This window comes from Salvelinus namaycush, chromosome 1 (genome assembly GCF_016432855.1).
Source record: "Salvelinus namaycush isolate Seneca chromosome 1, SaNama_1.0, whole genome shotgun sequence".
Lineage (NCBI taxonomy): Eukaryota > Metazoa > Chordata > Actinopteri > Salmoniformes > Salmonidae > Salvelinus > Salvelinus namaycush.
This window is the reverse complement of record NC_052307.1, coordinates 40718161-40740621: the sequence shown is the minus strand read 5'-3', so window position 1 is coordinate 40740621 and position 22461 is coordinate 40718161. Positions and strand designations below refer to the sequence as shown.

At 43.1% G+C, this 22461-nt stretch overlaps 1 protein-coding gene across 2 annotated transcripts in view; it reads left to right on the top strand.

Moving 5' to 3' along the window:
• Nucleotides 1-17115: 17115 nt before the first annotated feature.
• The window catches only part of taok3a (TAO kinase 3a), a 99575-nt gene continuing 94229 nt past the window's right edge, over nt 17116-22461 (top strand). Inside the window, exon 1 of one of the 2 annotated variants that reach the window (XM_038988461.1) lies at nt 17116-17240. The gene's annotated coding sequence lies outside the window, so the exon portion shown is untranslated. Of the gene's footprint in view, nt 17241-17548; nt 17757-22461 lie in introns of those variants that run through there. The other variant, XM_038988468.1, reaches the window with a different exon arrangement.

The window sequence follows — 22461 nt, the reverse complement described above, 5'->3', positions numbered from 1 at the left end:
ACTAGGCTATGTGTGCTGCGCGCATGTGAATTTATTTCACATACTTTGCGATTGTGTAGGTTAATTTGTGCATGATTTCTAGATTGTACTACATAATTGATAAGTCATATACCTCCACTACACTACTTTGATATGCATCAGTGGGGATTAAGAAGTGAGTATAAGCAATGCTCACTGAAAAAAAGGTGGGTATATGATATATACAGTTGAAGTCGGAAGTTTACATACACATAGGTTGGAGTCATTAAAACTTGTTTTTCAACCACTCCACAAATTTCTTGTTAACTATAGTTTTGGGAAGTCGGTTAGGACATCTACTTTGTGCATGACACAAGTAATTTTTCAACAATTGTTTACAGACAGATTATTTCACTTATAATTCACTGTATCACAATTCCAGTGGGTCAGAAGTTTACATACACTAAGTTGACTGTGCCTTTACACAGCTTGGAAAATTCCAGAAAATGATGTCATGGCTTTAGAAGCTTCTGATAGGCTAATTGACATTTGAGTCAATTGGGGGTGTACCTGTGGATGTATTTTTGCTTCAAATCAAATCAAATTCTATTTGTCACATACACATGGTTAGCAGATGTTAATGCGAGGGTAGCGAAATGCTTGTGCTTCTAGTTCCGACAATGCTGTAATAACCAACGAGTAATCTAACCTAGCAATTCCACAACTACTACCTTATACACACAAGTGTAAAGGGATAAAGAATATGTACATAAAGATATATGAATGAGTGATGGTACAGAACGGCATAGGCAAGATGCAGTAGATGGTATAGAGCACAGTATATACATATGAGATGAGTAATGTAGGGTATATAAACATAAAGTGGTATAGTTTAAAGTGGCTAGTGATACATGTATTACATAAAGATGGCAAGATGCAGTAGATGATATAGAGTACAGTATATACATATACATATGAGATGAGTAATGTATGGTATGTAAACATTATATTAAGTGGCATTGTTTAAAGTGGCTAGTGATATATTTTTACATCAATTTCCATCAATTCCCATTATTAAAGTGGCTGGAGTTGAGTCAGTATGTTGGCAGCAGCCACTCAATGTTAGTGGTGGCTGTTTAACAGTCTGATGGCCTTGAGATAGAAGCTGTTTTCAAGTCTCTCGGTCCCTGCTTTGATGCACCTGTACTGACCTCGCCTTCTGGATGATAGCGGGGTGAACAGGCAGTGGCTCGGGTGGTTGTTGTCCTTGATGATCTTTGTGGCCTTCCTGTGACATCGGGTGGTGTAGGTGTCCTGGAGGGCAGGTAGTTTGCCCCCAGTGATGCGTTGTGCAGACCTCACTACCTCTGGAGAGCCTTACGGTTGTGGGCGGAGCAGTTGCCGTACCAGGCGGTGATACAGCCCAACAGGATGCTCTCGATTGTGCATCTGTAAAAGTTTGTGAGTGCTTTTGGTGACAAGCCGAATTTCTTCAGCCTCCTGAGGTTGAAGAGGCGCTGCTGCGCCTTCTTCACCACGCTGTCTGTGTGGGTGGACCAATTCAGTTTGTCCGTGATGTGTACGCCGAGGACCTTAAAACTTACTACCCTCTCCACTACTGTCCCGTCGATGTGGATAGAGGGGTGCTCCCTCTGCTGTTTCCTGAAGTCCACGATCATCTCCTTTGTTTTGTTGACGTTGAGTGTGAGGTTATTTTCCTGACACCACACTCCGAGAGCCCTCACCTCCTCCCTGTAGGCCGTCTCGTCATTGTTGGTAATCAAGCCTACCACTGTAGTGTCGTCTGCAAACTTGATGATTGAGTTGGAGGCGTGCATGGCCACGCAGTCGTGGGTGAACAGGGAGTATAGCAGAGGGCTCAGAACGCACCCTTGTGGGGCCCCAGTGTTGAGGATCAGCGGGGTGGAGATGTTGTTACCTACCCTCACCACCTGGGGGTGGCCCGTCAGGAAGTCCAGTACCCAGTTGCACAGGGCGGGGTCGTCAGGGTCTCGAGCTTGATGACGAGTTTGGAGGGTACTATGGTGTTATTAAGTGCTGAGCTGTAGTCGATGAACAGCATTCTCACATAGGTATTCCTCTTGTCCAGATGGGTTAGGGCAGTGTGCAGTGTGGTTGCGATTGCGTCGTCTGTGGACCTATTGGGTCGGTAAGCAAATTGGAGTGGGTCTAGGGTGTCAGGTAGGGTGGAGGTGATATGGTCCATAGTCTCTCAAAGCACTTCATGATGACGGAAGTGAGTGCTACGGGGCGGTAGTCGTTTAGCTCAGTTACCTTAGCTTTCTTGGGAACAGGAACAATGGTGGCCCTCTTGAAGCATGTGGGAACAGCAGACTGGGATAAGGATTGATTGAATATGTCCGTAAACACACCAGCCAGCTGGTCTGCACATGCTCTGAGGACGTGGCTGGGAATGCTGTCTGGGCCTGCAGCCTTGCGAGGGTTAACACGTTTAAATGTTTTACTCACCTCGGCTGCAGTGAAGGAGAGCCTGCAGGTTTTGTTAGCGGGCCGTGTCAGTGGCACTGTATTGTCCTCAAAGCGAGCAAAAAAGTTATTTAGTCTGTCTGGGAGCAAGACATCCTGGTCCGCGACGGGGCTGGTTTTCTTTTTGTAATCCGTGATTGACTGTAGTCCCTGCCACATACCTCTTGTGTCTGAGCTGTTGAATTGCGACTCTACTTTGTCTCTATACTGGCTATACTTAGCTTGTTTGATTGCCTTGCGGAGGGAATAGCTACACTGTTTGTATTCGGTCATGTTTCCGGTCACCTTGTCCTGGTTAAAAGCAGTGGTTCGCGCTTTCAGTTTCGTGCGAATGCTGCCTTCAATCCACGGTTTCTGGTTTGGGAATGTTTTAATCGTTGCTGTGGGTATTACGTCGCTGATGCACTTTCTAATGAACTCGCTCACCGAATCAGCGTATTCGTCAATGTTGTTGTTGGACGCAATGCGGAACATATCCCAATCCACGTGATCGAAGCAGTCTTGAAGCGTGGAATCAGATTGGTCGGACCAGCGTTGAACAGACCTGAGCGCGGGAACTTCTTGTTTTAGTTTCTGTTTGTAGGCTGGAAGCAACAAAATGGAGTCGTGGTCAGCTTTTCCGAAAGGAGGGCGGGGGAGGGCCTTATGTGCGTCGCGGAAGTTAGAATAACAATGATCTAGGGTTTTACCAGCCCTGGTAGCACAATCGATATGCTGATAGAATTTAGGGAGTTTTGTTTTCAGATTAGCCTTTTTAAAATCCCCAGCTACGATGAATGCAGCCTTAGGGTGTGTGGTTTTCAGTTTACATAGAGTCAGATAAAGTTCGTTCAGGGCCATCGATGTGTCTGCTTGGGGGGGAATATATATGGCTGTGATTATAATCGAAGAGAACTCCCTTGGTAGATAATGCGGTCGACATTTGATTGTGAGGACATCTAAGTCAGGTGAAGAGAATGACTTGAGTTCCTGTATGTTGTTATGATCACACCACGTCTCGTTATTCATAAGGCATACCCCCCCCGCCCCTCTTCTTACCAGAAGCGTCTCTCGAGTGAGCCATGTTTCCGTGAAGCAAAGAACGTTACAATCTCTAATGTCTCTCTGAAATGCTACCCTTGCTCGGATTTCATCAACCTTGTTGTCAATAGACTGGACATTGGCGAGTAGTATGCTAGGGAGTGGAGCGCGGTGTGCCCTTCTCCGGAGCCTGACCAGAAGACCGCTTCGTTTGCCCCTTTTACGGCGTCGTTGTTTAGGGTCACCGGCTGGGATCCGATCCATTGTACTGGGTGGAAGGCAAAACACAGGATCCGCTTCGGGAGAGTCATATTCCTGGTCGTAATGATAGTGAGTTGACGTTGCTCTTATATTCAGTAGTTCCTCCCGACTGTATGTAATGAAACCTAAGATTACCTGGGGTACCAATGTAAGAAATAACACATAAAAAAACAAAATACTGCATAGTTTCCTAGGAACGCGAAGCGAGGCGGCCATCTCTGTCGGCACCGGAAGGTTTGACATCATGGGAAAATCAAAAGAAATTAGCCAAGACCTCAGAAAAAAATTGTGGACCTCCACAAGTCTGGTTCATCCTTGGGAGCAATTTTCAAATGCCTGAAGGTACCACGTTCATCTGTACAAACAATAGTATGCAAGTACAAACACCATGGGACCACGCAGCCGTCATACCGCTTAGGAAGGAGACGCGTTCTGTCTCCTAGAGATGAACGTACTTTGGTGCGAAAGTGCAAATCAATCCCAGAACAACAGCAAAGGACCTTGTGAAGATGCTGGAGGAAACAAGTACAAAAGTATCTATAGCCACAGTAAAACGAGTCCTATACCGGCATGACCTGAAAGGCCGCTCAGCAAGGAAGAAGCCACTGCTCCAAAACCGCCATTAAAAAAGCCAGACTACGGTTTGCAACTGCACATGGGGACAAAGACTGTACTTTTTGGAGAAATGCCCTCTGGTCTGATGAAACAAAAATAGAACTGTTTGGCCATAATGACCACTGTTATGTTTGGAGGAAAAAGGGGGAGGCTTGCAAGCCGAAGAACATCATCCCAACCGTGAAGAACGGGGGTGGCAGCATCATGCTGTGGGGGTGCTTTGCTGCAGGAGGGACTGGTGCACTTTACAAAACAGATGGCATCATTAGCAAGGAAAATGATGTGGATATATTGAAGCAACATCTCAAGACATCAGTCAGGAAGTTAAAGTTTGGTCGCAAATGGGTCTTCCAAATGGACAATGACACCAAGCATACTTCCAAAGTTGTGGCAAAATGGCTTAAGGACAACAAAGTCAAGGTATTGGAGTGGCCATCAAAGCCTTGACCTCAATCCTACAGAAAATTTGTGGGCAGAAATGAAAAAGCGTGTGCGAGCAAGGAGGCCTACAAACCTGACTCAGTTGCGCCAGCTTTGTCAGGAGGAATGGGCCAAAATTCACCCAAATTATTGTGGGAAGCTTGTGGAAGGCTACCCAAAATGTTTGACCCAAGTTAAACAATGTAAAGGCAATGCTACCAAATACTAATTGAGTGCATGTAAAATTCTGACCCACTGGGAATGTGATGAAAGAAATAAAAGCTGAAATCAATCTTTATCTCTGACATTTCACATTCTTAAAATATAGTGGTGATCCTAACTGACCTAAGACAGGGGATTTTTATTAGGATTAAATGTCAGAAATTGTGAAAAACTGAGTTTAATGTATTTGGCTGAGGTGTATGTAAACTTCTAACTGTACCTGCACATAGCATCTACTACACCACTGGCCCTTTGTGTTTTTCAAAATTGCACTCCTGTGTTGGTATTACAGTTGCTGTACTTTCAGTATCACGAACCTGTCACACACTGAAGACCTAGGTCCAATATATATAAATACTGTTCAGGAATTAATGTATCAAGAAAGGAGTATATATATATACAGTTGAAGTCGGAAGTGCATCACGTCATGCCAGGGTTTTTTCGCTATACTCGACTTGAGTGGGTTGAGTCACTGACGTGATCTTCCTGTCTGGTTTTGCGCCCTTTCGGGCACATGCATTGGAGGAGATCTTCATGGGCTATACTCACTCTTGTCTCAGGGCAGTAAGTTGGTGGTCTGTTGATATCCCTCTAGTTGTTTGGGGGCTGTGCTTTGGAAAAGTGGGTGTGGTTATATCCTGCCTGGTTGGCCCTGTCCGAGGGTATTGACGGAAAGGGCCAAACTGTCACTCCTCCTTTATTCTTCTGTAGATTTTTTTTATGGCGGTTGGCAGCTAACTTTAAGGTGTATTACTGCCACCAACTTAACTGGAGTGTGGACCAGAGACAGGGAAGGTCTAAATCCTGGAGGCGAAAGAAACGCACACCTGTTTAGGCAAGGTGCTGGCTAGCGGAGTAGAACACTTGAAAAAGAAAAGGAGAGCCGCACACTCTAGGAGATCAGATGCAATAATTTAATAACCTAATAATTTTAATAACCTAATAAGGTCTAAATCTTACCCAATATTCTTGTCTCCCTAAGGAAAGAAAATATATAAATAAATACTACATCCCCTGAAGATTTCTCCAGCAGTTCATTTAATTTTGGCTCTTCAACCTCATTACGCCTCAAATCTAATAAATCGCTCCTTTTCCCTCCCATATTTCTGGCACTGAAACAAAACATGTTCCACTGTCTCCATCTCCTCCTGACAATGATCAAACCTCCCAGTCGGATGTTTCCCCACCAATTTCAATGTACTATTGAGCCTTGTGTGTCTCAGTCTCAGCCTTGTGACTACACTTTCCTCCTTCTCTCTCAGCCTGATGAACTCCCCGCCCCCACCTGTTGCTGAATCTTATACAGGTGTCTTCCTTTTCCACAACCCTTGCCATTTTGTTTTTAACCACTATTTTTAATTAACCTCATGGCTTCACTGATTTGACAATTCCATATCAACATTAGATATTTAAGAGCCTGCTTGGTGATAACATACCATCCTCATTCCCCTCTACTCCCAAATGAGCTGGTACCCATAGGAACATCACAAATATCCCCATCTGTCTCACCTTATACAAGCACTGCAAAACTTCATACAATACATCCTGTCTGCTGAGACGCAAATTAATTTAAGCTCATCAGTGCTGCACAGGAGTCAGAGCAGATGACTACTCTGTCTGGCCTCACCTCCTCCACCCACTCTGCAGCCAAGAGTAGGCCCATCAACTCCATTGTGTAAACAGATAAATTACCTGTTGCTCTTTTTGTCACTGACACCTTAAAACTCAGGAACACTAAAAGCTGCACCTGTCCTTCCTGCTTAGGGTCCTTAGATCCATCTGTGAACTTATTCAAGAAAGCATAATATTGTGTTCTTTAATGTTCACGTACAACTGAATCTACTCTTTCCTCAAAAGCTCTTACCCTCTCAATCAACCCTAGATATATCACTGGCTTAAGGAGCAACCAAGGTGGGATAGCAGAAAGAACCACAGAGGGGCTAATATCTATCTCTCTCTCTCTCCCTCTCTCTCTCTCCATCCATGGCTAATTTAGGAAAGGGACAAATTTAGCTATCTAGCCACTGGACAACTTTGTTTTGGTGTGCCAGGACCATTCACAGTTGAGCTTGCTCAGTTCAGCTCAACGCTGGTTGGCTAATTTGTTATACTTTTTTGTTAAGGGGAGGCCAGATTTCTGGCTGACTTCCCTTGCCTTCAATGCTACGGGTGGCAACAATGTCATATTCGTTTGAACCAGACAGAATCATATAGATGGCCTATACGTACCGAGATAGAGGGGTGCTGTTTCGCTCACTCGCTCGGGTGCTTTTGTCCTGTGATACATTCAGACTCTTGAGAATTGAAGGAAAATTATGAAACACAGAAAGATGAAAGATAATTTATTTGATGTTTTCAAAACATTTATTTGTCAAATGTTTTGGGAAGCCTGGCTTCCCTTGGCATCCATGAATACATGCCACTGCTGTAAAGTTTGGTGGAGGAGGAATAATGATCTATGCCTGTTTTTCATGGTTCGCGCTAGGCCCCTTAGTTCCAGTGAAGGGAAATCTTAACGCTACAGCATACAATTACATTCTAGACGATTCTGTGCTTTCAACTTTGTGGCAACAGTTTGTAGAAGGCCCTTTCCTCTTTCAGCTTGAAAGAGCAGGTGCTCTCATTTGTTGACTTCTGTAACCGTAAAAGCCTTGGTTTCATGCATGTTAACATTAGAAGCCTCCTCCCTAAGTTTGTTTTATTCACTGCTTTAGTACACTCTGCCAACCCGGATGTCCTAGCGGTGTCTGAATCCTGGCTTAGGAAGACCACCAAAAACCCTGAAATTTCCATCCCTAACTATAACATTTTCCGACAAGATAGAACTGCCAAAGGGTTTGGTGTTAGCCTGCAGAGCTCTGTTTTACTATCCAGGTCTGTACCCAAACAATTTGAGCTTCTACTTTTAAAAATCCACCTTTCCAGAAACAAGTATCTCACTGTTGTCGCTTGCGATAGACCACCCTCTGCCCCCAGCTGTGCTCTGGACACCATATGTGAACTGATTGCTCCCAATCTAACTTCAGAGCTTGTGCTGCTAGGTGACCTAAACTGGGACATGCTTAACACCCCAGCCATCATACAATATATGCTTGATGCCCTCAATCTCACACAAATGATCAATGAACCTACCAGGTACCACCCCAAAGCTGTAAACACGGGCACCCTCATAGATATCATTCTAACCAACTTGCCTTCCAAATACACCTCTGCTGTTTTCAACCAAGATCTCAGCGATCACTGTCTCATTGCCTGCATCCGTAATGGGTCTGCGGTCAAACGACCAACCCTCCTCACTGTCAAACGCTCTCTACAACACTTCAGTGAGCAGGCCTTTCTAATCGACCTGGCCCGGGTATCCTGGAAGGATATTGACCTCATCCCGTCAGTAGAGGATGCCTGGTTATTCTTTAAAAGTGCCTTCCTCACCATCTTAAATAAGCATGCCCCGTTCAAAAAATGTAGAACCAGAAACAGATATAGCCCTTGGTTCTCTCCAGACCTGACTGCCCTTGACCAGCACAAAAACATCCTGTGGCATTCTGCATTAGCATCGAATAGCCCCCGTGATATGCAACTTTTCAGGGAAGCTAGGAACCAATATACACAGACAGTTAGGAAAGCTAAGGCTAGCTTTTTCAAGCAGAATTTGCACCCTGTAGCACAATCTCAAGTTCTGGAACACTGTAAAGTCCATAGAGAATAAGAGCACCTCCTCCCAGCTGCCCACTGCATTGAGGCTAGGAAACACTGTCACCACCGATAAATCCTGTCGTGTCTTTGGCTATGCCGGATTAAGTGATATGACATGCTGTTCTATAAAATCGTTTCTCCGTAAATAATATTACCTGATTGAGCTAATCATGTAAATGTAATTAACTAGAGAGTCGGGGCACCACGAAATAATATTTATAGAGCTGTTATCTTCCGAATAAACTCTTAAAGACCTAGTAATATTTTACATCAATAGCAGTCAATATTAATCGTCACCTTAATTCAGTCTCATCTGAAAGTTGTAAATTCTTGGTTATCTTCACGAACCCTGGCTAACAAGTTGAATCAGCAATACAAAATTGGGTTTAATTATTTATTTACTAAATACCTAACTAATCACACAGAATTACATATACACAGAATGAATCATACCTTGATTACAAATTACGTCATAAAGGAAAACGTCCCTAGCGGGCGGAACAGATATGACAGCTGGTTACACAAAAGAAAAGGGGCTGGGTTTGAGTGAAAGAGCGGGAAGACTGAGGAACAAAGGGTAGATGGGAGGCCGTGTTGCCCAACCGAGACCTTTGTCCTTTGAAGAATGTCTCTGGTGGTCAATTGGATACGTTGTAGTAATGTCGTTGTGTGGTAGACAGGATACTCTGTTTGTCCTATCCTAATTTACGTTTGCAGCTGCTGTCTCAATGTCTAGGAGGTATCACTTCTATAGTGAATAAGAGTTCAAAGTTCATACCATTCGCAACCAAAGCTCATGCTGAGGTTGGCTTAGTTCTGTAGTTGACATGTTATCTGAACCATTCTGACATTGGACCGTCGTCCTCACATCCTCGGAACAGGAGGTTAAATTGTCGTCAAGGCTTTTATATAGGAAGGGAGAAAAGGGCTGTGTTTCATAGTTTACAACCTATGTCTCTTCACGTGGGCGGGCCACTGAGTCGGGCCTAATTCACTCATGAAAACCCAATTCTCACATTTTAGAAGCCAAAATCACATTTCATCCCATCACGAATAATTTCATATTCAAACATTTAAATTGAACAACAATTCCATGTGAATCCAATAACTCTGATGTGTAGACTTTACACTGTAGAGTTTATGTCATCTTATCATTGATGAGAATGTCTCAGATGACAACTGAACTGACATCATATTCATTAAGTACCACTGCATATGTTCAATTGTTCAGATTACCAGAATATAGTTCATTTCCCCCCACCTTCTGATGTTCCCAGAATCTCTATGTTAACCAAGGGTTTTGCAAATGTAACATCAGTAGGGTAGAGAGAGAGGAAAAAGGGGGGAAGAGGTATTTATGACTGTCATAAACCTACCCCCAGGCCAACTTCATGACAAAACTAACACGGTATGTAAACCGTAATACAACGTACAGTAAACGTAGCACGAAAGCCGATTCCACCGAGCACAGCTACTCACAAGACCAACGGACCTGGAACAATAATCGACAATGATAATGGGGAACAGAGGGCACAATTATACACATACTAATCAGGGGGAATAGGAACCAGGTGTGCGTAATGAGACAAGACAGTCCGGGGTTGGTGGTAATGATCCAGTTCAGTGACGCCGAGAAGGCCGGTGACGTAGACCTCCGGAGCTGGTGAACGGGATGAGCAGCAGTACCAGGGGATACATGACGCCCACTAAGCCCAAACCAGATGGGATGGCGTATCACTGCAGAATGCTGTGGTAGCCATGCTGGTTAAGTGTGCCTTGAATTTAAAAAATCACAGACAGTGTCACCAGAAAAAAAAAAACACACCATAACACCACCTCCATGCTTTACGGTGGAAAATGCACATGCAAAGATCATCCGTTCACCCACACAAAGACACGGTGGTTGGAATAAAAAATCTCGAATCTGGACTGCAGAACAAAGGACAAATTTCCACTGGTCTAATGTCCATTGCTCGTGTTTCAAGTCTCTTCTTATTATTGGTGTCTTTTAGTAGTGGTTTCTTTGCAGTAATTCGACCACGAAGGCCTGATTCACAGTCTCGTCTGAACAGTTGATGTTGAGATGTGTCTGTTACTTGTACTCTGTGAAGCATTTATTTGGGCTGCAATTTCTGAGGCTGGTAACTCTAATGAACATATCCTCTGCAACAGAGGTAACTCTGGGTCTTCCATTCCTGTGGCAGTCCTCATGAGAGCCAGTTTCGTCATAGTGCTTGATGGTTTTTGTGACTGCACTTGAATTAACTTTCAAAGTTCTTGAAATTTCCGGATTGACTGACCTTCATGTCTTAAAGTGATGATGGACTGTCGTTTCCCTTTGCTTATTTGAGCTGTTCTTGCCATAATATGTGTAACGCTCGTCTTCCTCCTCGTCTGAAGAGGAGCAAGGATCGGACCAAAACGCAACGTGGGTTGAATACATAATCATTTTAATAATAATAACGAAGACGAAAAAATACTTGAACAAACTACAAAATAATAAACGATGTTAACAGACCTGAACTTGAGAACATAAAACATGACCGCACGAACAGGTAGGAACAAACGAACGAAACGAAACAGTACCGTGTGGTGAAACAAACACAGACACAGCAACAACCACCCACAAACAAACAGTGAGAACAGCCTACCTTAATATGGTTCTCAATCAGAGGAAACGTAAAACACCTGCCCCTGATTGAGAACCATATCAGGCTAGTTGAATGAACCCAACATAGAAACACATAACATAGAATGCCCAGTCCAGCTCACGTCCTGACCAACTAAACAAGACTAAACAACGGAAATAAGGTCAGGAACGTGACAATATGGACTTGGTCTTTTACCAAATAGGGCTATTTTCAGTATTCCTCCACTACCTTTTCACAGCACAACTGATTGAAAAATTCACTTTTAAGAAGGCACACCTGTTAATTGAAATGCATTCCAGGTGACTACCTCATGAAGCTGGTTGAGAGAATGCCAAGAGTGTGCAAAGCTGTCATCAAGGCAAAGGGTGGCTATTAGAAGAATCTCAAATATAAAATATATTTTAATTTGTTGAACACTTGTTTTGGTTACTACATGATTCCATATGTGATATTTCATAGTTTTGATGTCTTCACCATCATTCTACAATGTAGAAAATAGTAATGCTGATTATTAGATTATTATAATGCTGATTATTAGTAAAATAATCAGCATATTGATTTTTAGCACTCGCGCTGACAAAACACTGGATCACTGCTACTCTAACTTCCGCGATGCATACAAGGCCCTCCCTTCAGAAAATCTGACCACGACTGACCACGACATTTTGCTCCTCCCTTCCTATAGGCAGAAACTCAAACAGGATGTAGCCTTGATAAGGACTATTCAACGCTGGTCTGACCAATCGGAATCCACGCTTCAAGATTGTTTTGATCTCGCTGACTGGGACATGTTCCGGGTAGCCTCAGAAAATAATATCAATTTATACGCTAATTCGTTGAGTGAGTTTATAAGGAAGTGCATAGGAGATGTTGTACCCACTGTGACTATTAAAACCTACCCTAACCAGAAACCGTGGATAGATAGCGGCCGTCGCGCAAAACTGAACGCGCGAACCACCGCATTTAACCATGGAAAGGTGACTGGGAATTTGGCCAAATACAAACAGTGTAGTTATGCAAAATGTGTATATATATGTAGCAGAAAAGCTGTAAAATTTGTCCTCCGAAGAGGGGGAGTGGTGGAGGGGTTAAAAAATTTAAAACGTGTAGGTATTCCCTCCGCAAGGCAATCTAACAGGCGAAATGTCAGTATAGAGACAAAGTGGAGTCGCAATTCAACAGCTCAGACAAGACGTATGTGGCAGGTTCTACAGTCAATCACAGACTACAAAAGAAAACCAGCCACTTCACGGACACCTACGTCTTGCTTCCAGACAAACTAAACACCTTCTTTGCCCACTTTGAGGATAATACAGTGCCACCAACGCGGCCCGCTACCAAGGACTCTCCTTCTCTGTGACCAACGTGAATAAGACATTTAAACGAATTAACCCTCGCAAGGCTGCAGGCCCAGATGGCATCCCCAGCTGCGTCCTCAGAGCATGCGCAGACCAGCTGGCTGGTGTGTTTACGGACATATTCAATTTCTCCCTATCCCAGTCTGCTGTTCCCACATGCTTCAAGAGGGCCACCATTGTTCTTGTTCCCAAGAAAGCTAAGGTAACTGAGCTAAACGACTACCGCCCCGTAGCACTCACTTCCGTCATCATGAAGTGCTTTGAGAGACTAGTCAAGGACCATATCACCTCCACCCTACCTGACACCCTAGACCCACTCCAATTTGCTTACCGACCCAATAGGTCCACAGACGACGCAATCGCAACCACACTGCACACTGCCCTAACCCATCTGGACAAGAGGAAAACCTATGTGAGAATGCTGTTCATAGACTACAGCTCAGCACTTAATAACACCATAGTACCCTCCAAACTCGTCATCAAGCTCGAGACCCTGGGTCTCGACCCCGCCCTGTGCAACTGGGTACTGGACTTCCTGACGGGCCGCCCCCAGGTGGTGAGGGTAGGTAACAACATCTCCACCCCGCTGATCCTCAACACTGGGGCCCCACAAGGGTGCGTTCTGAGCCCTCTGCTATACTCCCTGTTCACCCACGACTGCGTGGCCATGCACGCCTCCAACTCAATCATCAAGTTTGCAGACGACACTACAGTGGTAGGCTTGATTACCAACAATGACGAGATGGCCTACAGGGAGGAGGTGAGGGCTCTCGGAGTGTGGTGTCAGGAAAATAACCTCACACTCAACGTCAACAAAACAAAGGAGATAATCGTGGACTTCAGGAAACAACAGAGGGAGCACCCCTCTATCCACATCGACGGGACAGTAGTGGAGAGGGTAGTAAGTTTTAAGTTCCTCGGTGTACACATCACGGACAAACTGAGTTGGTCCACCCACACAGACAGCGTGGTGAAGAAGGCGCAGCAGCGCCTCTTCAACCTCAGGAGGCTGAAGAAATTCGGCTTGTCACCAAAAGCACTCACAAACTTTTACAGATGCACAATCGAGAGCATCCTGTTGGGCTGTATCACCGCCTGGTACGGCAACTGCTCCGCCCACAACCGTAAGGCTCTCCAGAGGTAGTGAGGTCTGCACAACGCATCACTGGGGGCAAACTACCTGCCCTCCAGGACACCTACACCACCCGATGTCACAGGAAGGCCACAAAGATCATCAAGGACAACAACCACCCGAGCCACTGCCTGTTCACCCCGCTATCATCCAGAAGGCGAGGTCAGTACAGGTGCATCAAAGCAGGGACCGAGAGACTGAAAAACAGCTTCTATCTCAAGGCCATCAGACTGTTAAACAGCCACCACTAACATTGAGTGGCTGCTGCCAACATACTGACTCAACTCCAGCCACTTTAATAATGGAAAAATTGATGTAATAAATGTATCACAGGCCACTTTCAGCAATGCCACTTAATATAATGTTTACATACCCTACATTACTCATCTCATATGTATATACTGTACTCTATACCATCTACTGCATCTTGCCTATGCCGTTCTGTACCATCACTCATTCATATATCTTTATGTACATATTCTTTATCCCTTTACACTTGTGTGTATAAGGTAGTTGTTGTGAAATTGTAAGGTTAGATTACTCGTTGGTTATTAGTGCATTGTCGGAACTAGAAGCACAAGCATTTCGCTACACTCGCATTAACATCTGCTTACCATGTGTATGTGACAAATAAAATTTGATTTGATTTCTGAGGAGTACCAATATGGCCAACTTGTGTCTTCAAAGCCTCTTAATGGCCAATACACATAGCAGCAGCATCATCATACTTGAGTAAAAGTAAAGATACCTTAGTAGAAAATGACTTAAAGTCACCCAGTAAAATCCTACATTAGTAAAAGTCTAAAAGTATTTGGTTTGAAATATACTTAAGTATCAAAAGTAAATGTAATTGCAAAAATATACTTAAGTATCAAAAGTCAAATTAAAAGTATAAATATTTTGAAATTGCTCATATTATGCAATGTTCATGTTTTTTTTAATTTATAGATAGCCAGGGGCACACTCCAACACATCATCTACAAACTAAGCATATGTGTTTCGTGAGTCCACCAGATCAGAGGCAGTAGGGATGACCAGATACAGTATGCTAGTTCTAGCTCCCAAGAAACAAAGAGATCGGCAGTCGGATCTGACAATGAATCTCGATGGTTGTACAGTCGTCTCAAATAAAACTGTGAAGGACCTCGGCATGCATCTGGACCCCGACACCTCTTTTGACGAACATATCAAAAATATTTCAAAAGCAGCCTTTTTCCATCTTCGTAATATTGCAAAAATCCGATATTATTATTTTTTGTCCAACAATGATGCAGAAAAGCTAATCCATGCTTTTGTCACTTCAAGATTAGACTACTGCAATGCTCTACTCCCCAGCTACCCGGACAAGGCACTACACAAGCTTTAGCTAGTGCAAAATACAGCTGCTAGAATCTTGACTAGGACCCAAAAATGTGATCATATTACTCCAGTGCTAACCTGGCTTCCTGTTAAGACTAGGGCTGATTTCAAGGTTTTACTGCTAACCAACAAAGCATTACCTGGACTTGCTCCTAACTATCTCACCAATTTATTCCTGTTGTACATACCTATGGTCACAAGACGCAGGCCTCCTTGTTGTTCCTAGAATTTCTAAGCAAACAGCTGGAGGCAGGGCTTTCTCCTATAGAGCTCAATTCTTATGGAATGGTCTGCCGATCCATGTGCGAGACGCAGACTCGGTCTCAACGTTTAAGTCTTTATTGAAGACTCATCTCTTCAGTAGGTTCTATGATTGAGTGTAGTCTGGCACAGGGGTGCGAAGGTGCACGGCCCTGACACTAGAGTGATGAACCACCCTTGCTGTCTCTGCCTGGCTGGCTGGCTTGCTTGCGCTTTCGTGCGGTGGTGGAGATCTTCGTGGGCTATACACGGCCTTGTCTAATGGTAGTAAGTTAATGGTTTGTTTTATATCGCTTTGATGTTGTGGGGACTGTGCTTTGGCAAAGTGGGTGTGGTTATATCCTGCCTGGTTGGCCCTGTCCGGGGGTAACTTTGGAAGGGGCCACAGTGTCGTCGCTCCCCCTCCACACCAGGACCTGAGCCCTAGGACCATGCCTCAGGAATACCTGGCCTGACGACTCCTGGATGTCCCCGTCTCCAGTCAACCTGGTTGTGCTGCTGATCCAGTTTCTGCTCTTCTGCCTGCGACGATGGAACCCTGACCTGTTCACGGGACTTGCTACCTGGACGTGCTGCTGATCCAGTTTCTGCTGTTCTGCCTGCAGCTATGGAACCCTGACCTGTTCACCGGCCGTGCTGCTGATCCAATTTCTGCTGTTCTGCATGCAGCTATGGAACCCTGACTTGTTCACCGGACGTGCTACATTCTCGTGCTGCTGATCCAGTTTCTGTTGTTCTGCCTGCGGCTATGGAACCCTGACCTGTTCACCGGTTGTGCTATCTCCCCCGGGACCTGCTGTTTCGACCCTCTCTCTCTTTTTTCCCCGCTAACCAAAGCCTAGGTATTAGCTGCCTAGGCTTTGGTTAGCAAGTATAAAGGTCTGTCAAGGAGCTTTTGCAAACTTGGTTCCGAACCAGCCCCAGACCATAATACATATGCACTATGGGATGTATCTCTGCCTGGTGCGCATACATTCCCATTTAAATAAAACTGTCAAAACTCATCACTGCTGCCCTGGCCAGTAGGGACTGCAAGGGAGCCATGAGGCATGTTTATTTAATTTGTTGCCTGGTTTTGGATCTATCATTCTCAGGTATAACACCAGATGGCAGTGTCGCCTCAGATTTTATGAACACTGACACGTGACACATTCGGTCAGAATTGACATATTTCTGTGACCGACATTCACGCTTACAGTGTTCAATTAACATGTTCGTTTGATCTGGGCATGAGTAATGGACTGAGACCTCATACAGTCTGCCCAAGTATTCATGATCATTTTTAACATTTATATTTATCGTAAAGCAAAGGAGGGATGTCTGTGATGATCGCCTATAGCAGATAACCGATTAAATTGTTGTCCTCTTCTGTGACTCTGAACTTGATTGTTTTGCCTTGTAATAAATTGCACATAATATTATGTCAAATTGTGTCGAGTTAAATGACACATTTGACAAGAAGTGATCTGATCAGTGCACTTTATTGATCAATAATCAATAATCACCTAAACAATGGTGGCACATATAGGGGAAGAAAGGTTGAATGCTTGTTTTTGTGCCAAACCATAACATTTCTGGAGGTGCATCGAACTGCTTCTTGACACAATCTACAAATGTATTTTTCAGCCTGTCAAAGTAGCTGTCAGTGACGAGGGGCTGTACTCGTGTGTAGCAGAGGACTCTCGAGCCCTCATTCAGGAAGTCCTGACAACTCTTCAGAAAGTCAAGTCATCTCCTCCGGAGTTGGACTAAATGTTATTGGAAACGTGGGATTCATCACTGGTCAGTTTTTACATTGGTTTATTCATGATGTGTATATCTTATTGATTTAAACGTTTTACTGTTGTAATTTGCTGACCTCATGTAGTACGAGAGACACTTCCAAGTTCCTACAACGCTGCCATCATGTCTTTAGTTTCCTCTAGCTGAAGTCGAAGTATGTTACTGTGAATTGAGTATTTCCTAGTCATGCTACCAGGCTAATGTAGATTAGTCTTGATCATGACTCATAGCTTGCCAGATAACATGACTACTGCCAAAGTTAAGATTTGAACGCATCTGTTGTATTAACGTCAGTCTGTGACCAGATAGGCAGCCAGTAGAGTGCGTATGGTAGTTAAACTGTGCAAGCCAGTTAATAACTGTTCTGTTGGTTGGTTACACCTGCTCGCAAAACAATTCTCACTATCGGTTTCATTGGACATTGTTTGTACATGCAAGGCTATTTAATCGATGAAAGTATTGCTTGGCAAATGAGGAACAGAGGACGCGTTTTCATAAAAACAATTGAGCTCATGGGTAAGTGTATTGCCAACAAATGACAAGCCAGTTTGATACGCAAACTGAACCGCTCGATAAATAGTACACCATGTTTTCAAACCTGTATTCAGTTGCTCAAAAGCATTTCAACTTTGTTTTGCTGTCAAATTTTGAGAATTGTAATTTTGTTCCAAGAGAGGTTTTACTTGATCATTGGCGAGTTGTCACTAGACAGATGGGTCTACGGTGTAGCCAGACTGTCTGGCTGTGACACAGACTGTTTTCCATCGGATACATTGTTGCGAGTGAACGCTCTACAACCATCTACTTTATCATTTTCTGGACATTCTACGATTGATTGATTGCCATACATCGACGACGATGGCATAGCGCAATGCACATGAAAGATAATGTCAATGAAATGAGACGATATAGGCAATACAGTAACTGACAGACAGAAAAAAAGTACAGTCCCCGAGTCTAGTGCGCCTATTCTATTTGTGCTCGAAGCAAATGTTGGACTTGTGGACACTGGGTAGGCTAGTAACGTTAACAGCTACATTCAAAACATTATTCTGTTTGATTTCCCGTCTTTTGTCATTTGTGCAATGATTTCAAGCAGAGCTTAGCCACTAATACAGAGCTTTTGTTTCCGTAATCTGCATAAAAATAATGTAGGTTAACATGACCCGCTTGAAATGAATTATTTTAAATGGCTAAAACAGCAGCCAGTGGAACAGCCTACAAAAAGCAACCTGACTTCATGATGTTATCTCTTTATGTATACAGCTTGAGTAGCAAACGAACAGATATGTTTTTAATGAACATGCAATAGCTTGCAATTTCCCAGGATATTGCCTTAGCCATGTGAGGTCATGAACTGCCATATTTAGCATATTGGTATTCAGAGCTTGTCTTGTTTATTCTGGTTGCCAGGTGTATGTTGAAACTATATTCGTCTTTTAGAGGGGTTTGTTTATTTTATTTATAAATGAAAAACCAACTTGAGTTAAGGAAACAAATTAATTAATAATTAAACATATTCTTTCATTACATAAATGGCATAAGCCTATGCTTTCCCATACAGTAACCTCAAGTAGGCCATCTAGCTCATCAGTAAGTCTCTGGCTCTGAGAGAGAAGTAGCTATGAACAGAAAGTTACAGGGCCAGGCCTACTTTTCGTTCCATAAGGATGCCTGCATCGCCTGGGTATCTAGCTGATAATACTGGTATCTAGGCCAGTTCAATGTTTATTGTATCAGGATGAATGTTTAATTGAAGACAATAGCCTGAAATAGGTGTGTGTGGCCAAGGTTCAACTGAACTTGCCCTTTCAAATAAAATTGTATTTGTCACATGCGCTGAATACAACTTTACCGGAAATTGTTTGCTTCAGATCCCTTCCCAACGATTCAGAGTATACAAAAAAAACACAAGGAATAAAATGCATAAGAATGAAGCTATATATTTTTTATTTTATTTAACCATTATTTAACTAGGCAAGTCAGTTAAGAACAAATTCTTATTTACAATGACGGCCAAACCCGGACGATGCTGGACCCAATTGTGCACCGCCCTATGGGACTCCCAATCACGGCCGGATGTGATTCAGCCTGGATTCGAACTATATACAGGGAGTACCAGTACCAGATCAGTGTGCAGGGGTACAAGGTATTTGAGGTAGACATGTACATTAAGGCAGGGTAAAGAGACTAGGCATTAGTATGGATAATAAAAGTAAGAATTAAGAACAGAGTAGCAGCAGCGTATGATGAGTGTGAAAGAGTTTTGTTGGTGTGTCTATATAGTGCCTTCAGAAAGTATAAATACCCCTTGACTTGGTCCACATTTTGTTGTGTTACAGCCTGAATTCAAAATGGATTAAATATATATTTTTCTCACCCATCTACACACAAAACCCCATAATGGCAAAGTGAAAACATGTTTTTATAAAATTTGGCAAATGTACAGAAATATTTAATTTACATAATTATTCACACCCCTGAGTCAATACATGTTAGAATCACTTTTGGCGGCGATTACAGCTGTGACTATTTCTGGGTAAGTCTCTAAGAGCTTTGCACACCTGGATTGTACAATGTCCGCACACTATTCTTTGAAAAATTATTCAAGCTCTGTCAAGTTGGTTGTTAATCATTGCTAGAGAGCCATTTTCAAGTCTTGCCATTGATTTTCAAGCAGATTTTAAGTCAAATCTGTAACTAGGCCACTCAGGAACATTCAGTGTTGTCTTTGGTAAGCAACTGCAACTATATTTGTCCTTGTATTTTAGGTTATTGTCCTGCTGAAATTTGTCTCCGTGTCTGTTGGAAAGCCACCTGAACCAGGTTTTCCTCTAGGATGTTGCCTGTGCTGAACTCTTGTTTTTCTATTTATCCCCAAAAAAACTCCCTAGTCCTTCCGATGACAAGCATTACCCATAACATGATGCAGCCATGTTTGATAATATGGAGAGTGGTACTCAGTGATGTGTTGTTGGATTTGCCCCAAACAATGCTTTGTATTCAGGACATTATTTGCAGTTTTACTTTAGTGCCTTATTGAAAACAGTATGCATGTTTTTGGAATATTTTTATTCATTACAGGCTTCTTACTTTTCATAATGTCGTTTAGGTTAGTATTAGGGATGCACATTATAGCGGTGAACATATCGGAATCAGCCGATGTCTGTCTAATTTAACGCCGATGTGCAAAACCGATGTCAAAGCTGACGTGCATACCTATATAACGTAGGTACATGACTAATGACGCCACGTAAAATGTTGTGCAACACAGCATTCCTAACCTAGCCCACAGTCTACTGTGTGGATCGAGCAGTCAACAAGTCAAGCAGTCATTTGAAAGAGTAAGAAAATTTCAGCGAGACAACTCAAAGGCAAAATCCATTAAAGCCAAGATAATGGAATTCATTGCCCTTGACAATCAACCGTTCTCTGTCGTGGGTGATGTTGGCTTTCGCCGACTGGTTGAGCACCGGTACACACTACCAAGGGCGCTATTTTTCAGATGTTGCCCGTTGCCCTACCGGAGTTACACAGTAATTGCGTCACTGCTTTTAGCTTCACGACATACTGTCATATTATGGAACGCCGTTTGGGTCTTTGCGTGTCAAAAAAGATACAGTAACGCTGTCAGACCTGTACAAAAAAGTCTGCAAACACCGGCCACGAACGATGTGTTTACAATACCGCGTTGGTAATAAAGCATCATTTGTTCAACCGCAACTTCTAGGGTAGCTAGTTTTAGCTTAGTACCTAGCTAGCACCAATACAACCAGCCTGAAAACAATGACCAGTAGAAACTGCAGTCATTTTCATTACTCTTAGCAATGATTTAGGAATCCTTGTGAGTAAGTATTAGCTTGGTTGCCACTTGGTGTTCGCCTATTGAAATGGAACTTCAGTTCATGAAAATAAATAGCTCGCCAGCTACTTAACCCTGTTGCCCAGAGCTAACGTTATAAGCAGCCAGCTAGCTTCATCTGGCTAGTGAGGCTCGAGCGGGTTATGTGTTGTGAAGCTAGCCACAATAAGGATTAGGCACAATAGTGGAATTTGTGGTTTGCCTTCAAAATAAAATAACGTCACTGACAGTGATGCGAATACAATTTTATTTTAAAGGCTAACCGCAAAGTCCACTGTTGTGGCTAATCCTTATTGTGGCTAGCTTCACATAGATGGGTCTGACCACCATTAATCAAATAAGAACTGTCTTATAAATTAGGGTTATTTTAGATGACACCTAGCTATATAGTTAGCTAGCTAACTATAGCTGCTGAAACAGATTGTCGTTTTGCCATGTTTTTGGGGAAGAACATTGACAGAACATTATGACAGCACTGTAGGTGCGCGAGACAACATTACCAGCATGATAGCATACGTATCGATGAATCGTTGTGACATATGAAATACGAGTGATTGTGTAATAACTACGTAAAAAATTCAAGAACTTGTTTAATTATTATGTTTCGTGCAGTCATATTCAGGTCCTGATTGGTCAACAAGTGTTATTTGACATGCAAAGACCCAAACAGCGTTCCATAGAAGTCCTGGTTGAGAATGAAACGACTGATCAAATTGACAATGAAACGACACAGCAAGTAAGTGAAAGAAATAGGTTTTGATTGTTTTTCTGGTATTAGGGACATACGTAAATGCCAACAAAATAACTTTTTGTGTGTCTAACCTTTTATTTAACTAGGCAAGTCAGTTAAGAACAAATTCTTAATTACAATGATGGCCTAACCCGAACGAAGCTGGGCCAATTGTGTGCCGCCCTATGGGACTCCCAATCACGGCAGGATGTGATACAGCCTGGATTTGAACCAGGGACTGTAGTGACGCCTCTTGCACTGAGATGCAGTGCCTTAGACCGCTGCGTCCGTGTGTGTGTTTTAACTATTTAACTGTACTACAATGCTTTAAAGGTGGCAAAAAATGTTAATATCTGTATCAGTTTTTTTTTTGGGGCAAGGAAAATTTTGGATATCGGTATCGGCCAAAAATGTCATATCGGTGCATCACTAGTTAGTATTGTGTTGTAACTACAATGTTGTTGATCCAGCCTCAGTTTTCTCCTATCACAGCCATTCAACTCTGTAACTGTTTAAAGTCACCATTGGCCTCTTGGTGAAATCTCTGAGTCGTTTCCTTCCTCTCTGGCAACTGTATTAAGAAGAACGTCTGTATCTTTGTCGTGACTGGGTGTATTAATATACCGTCC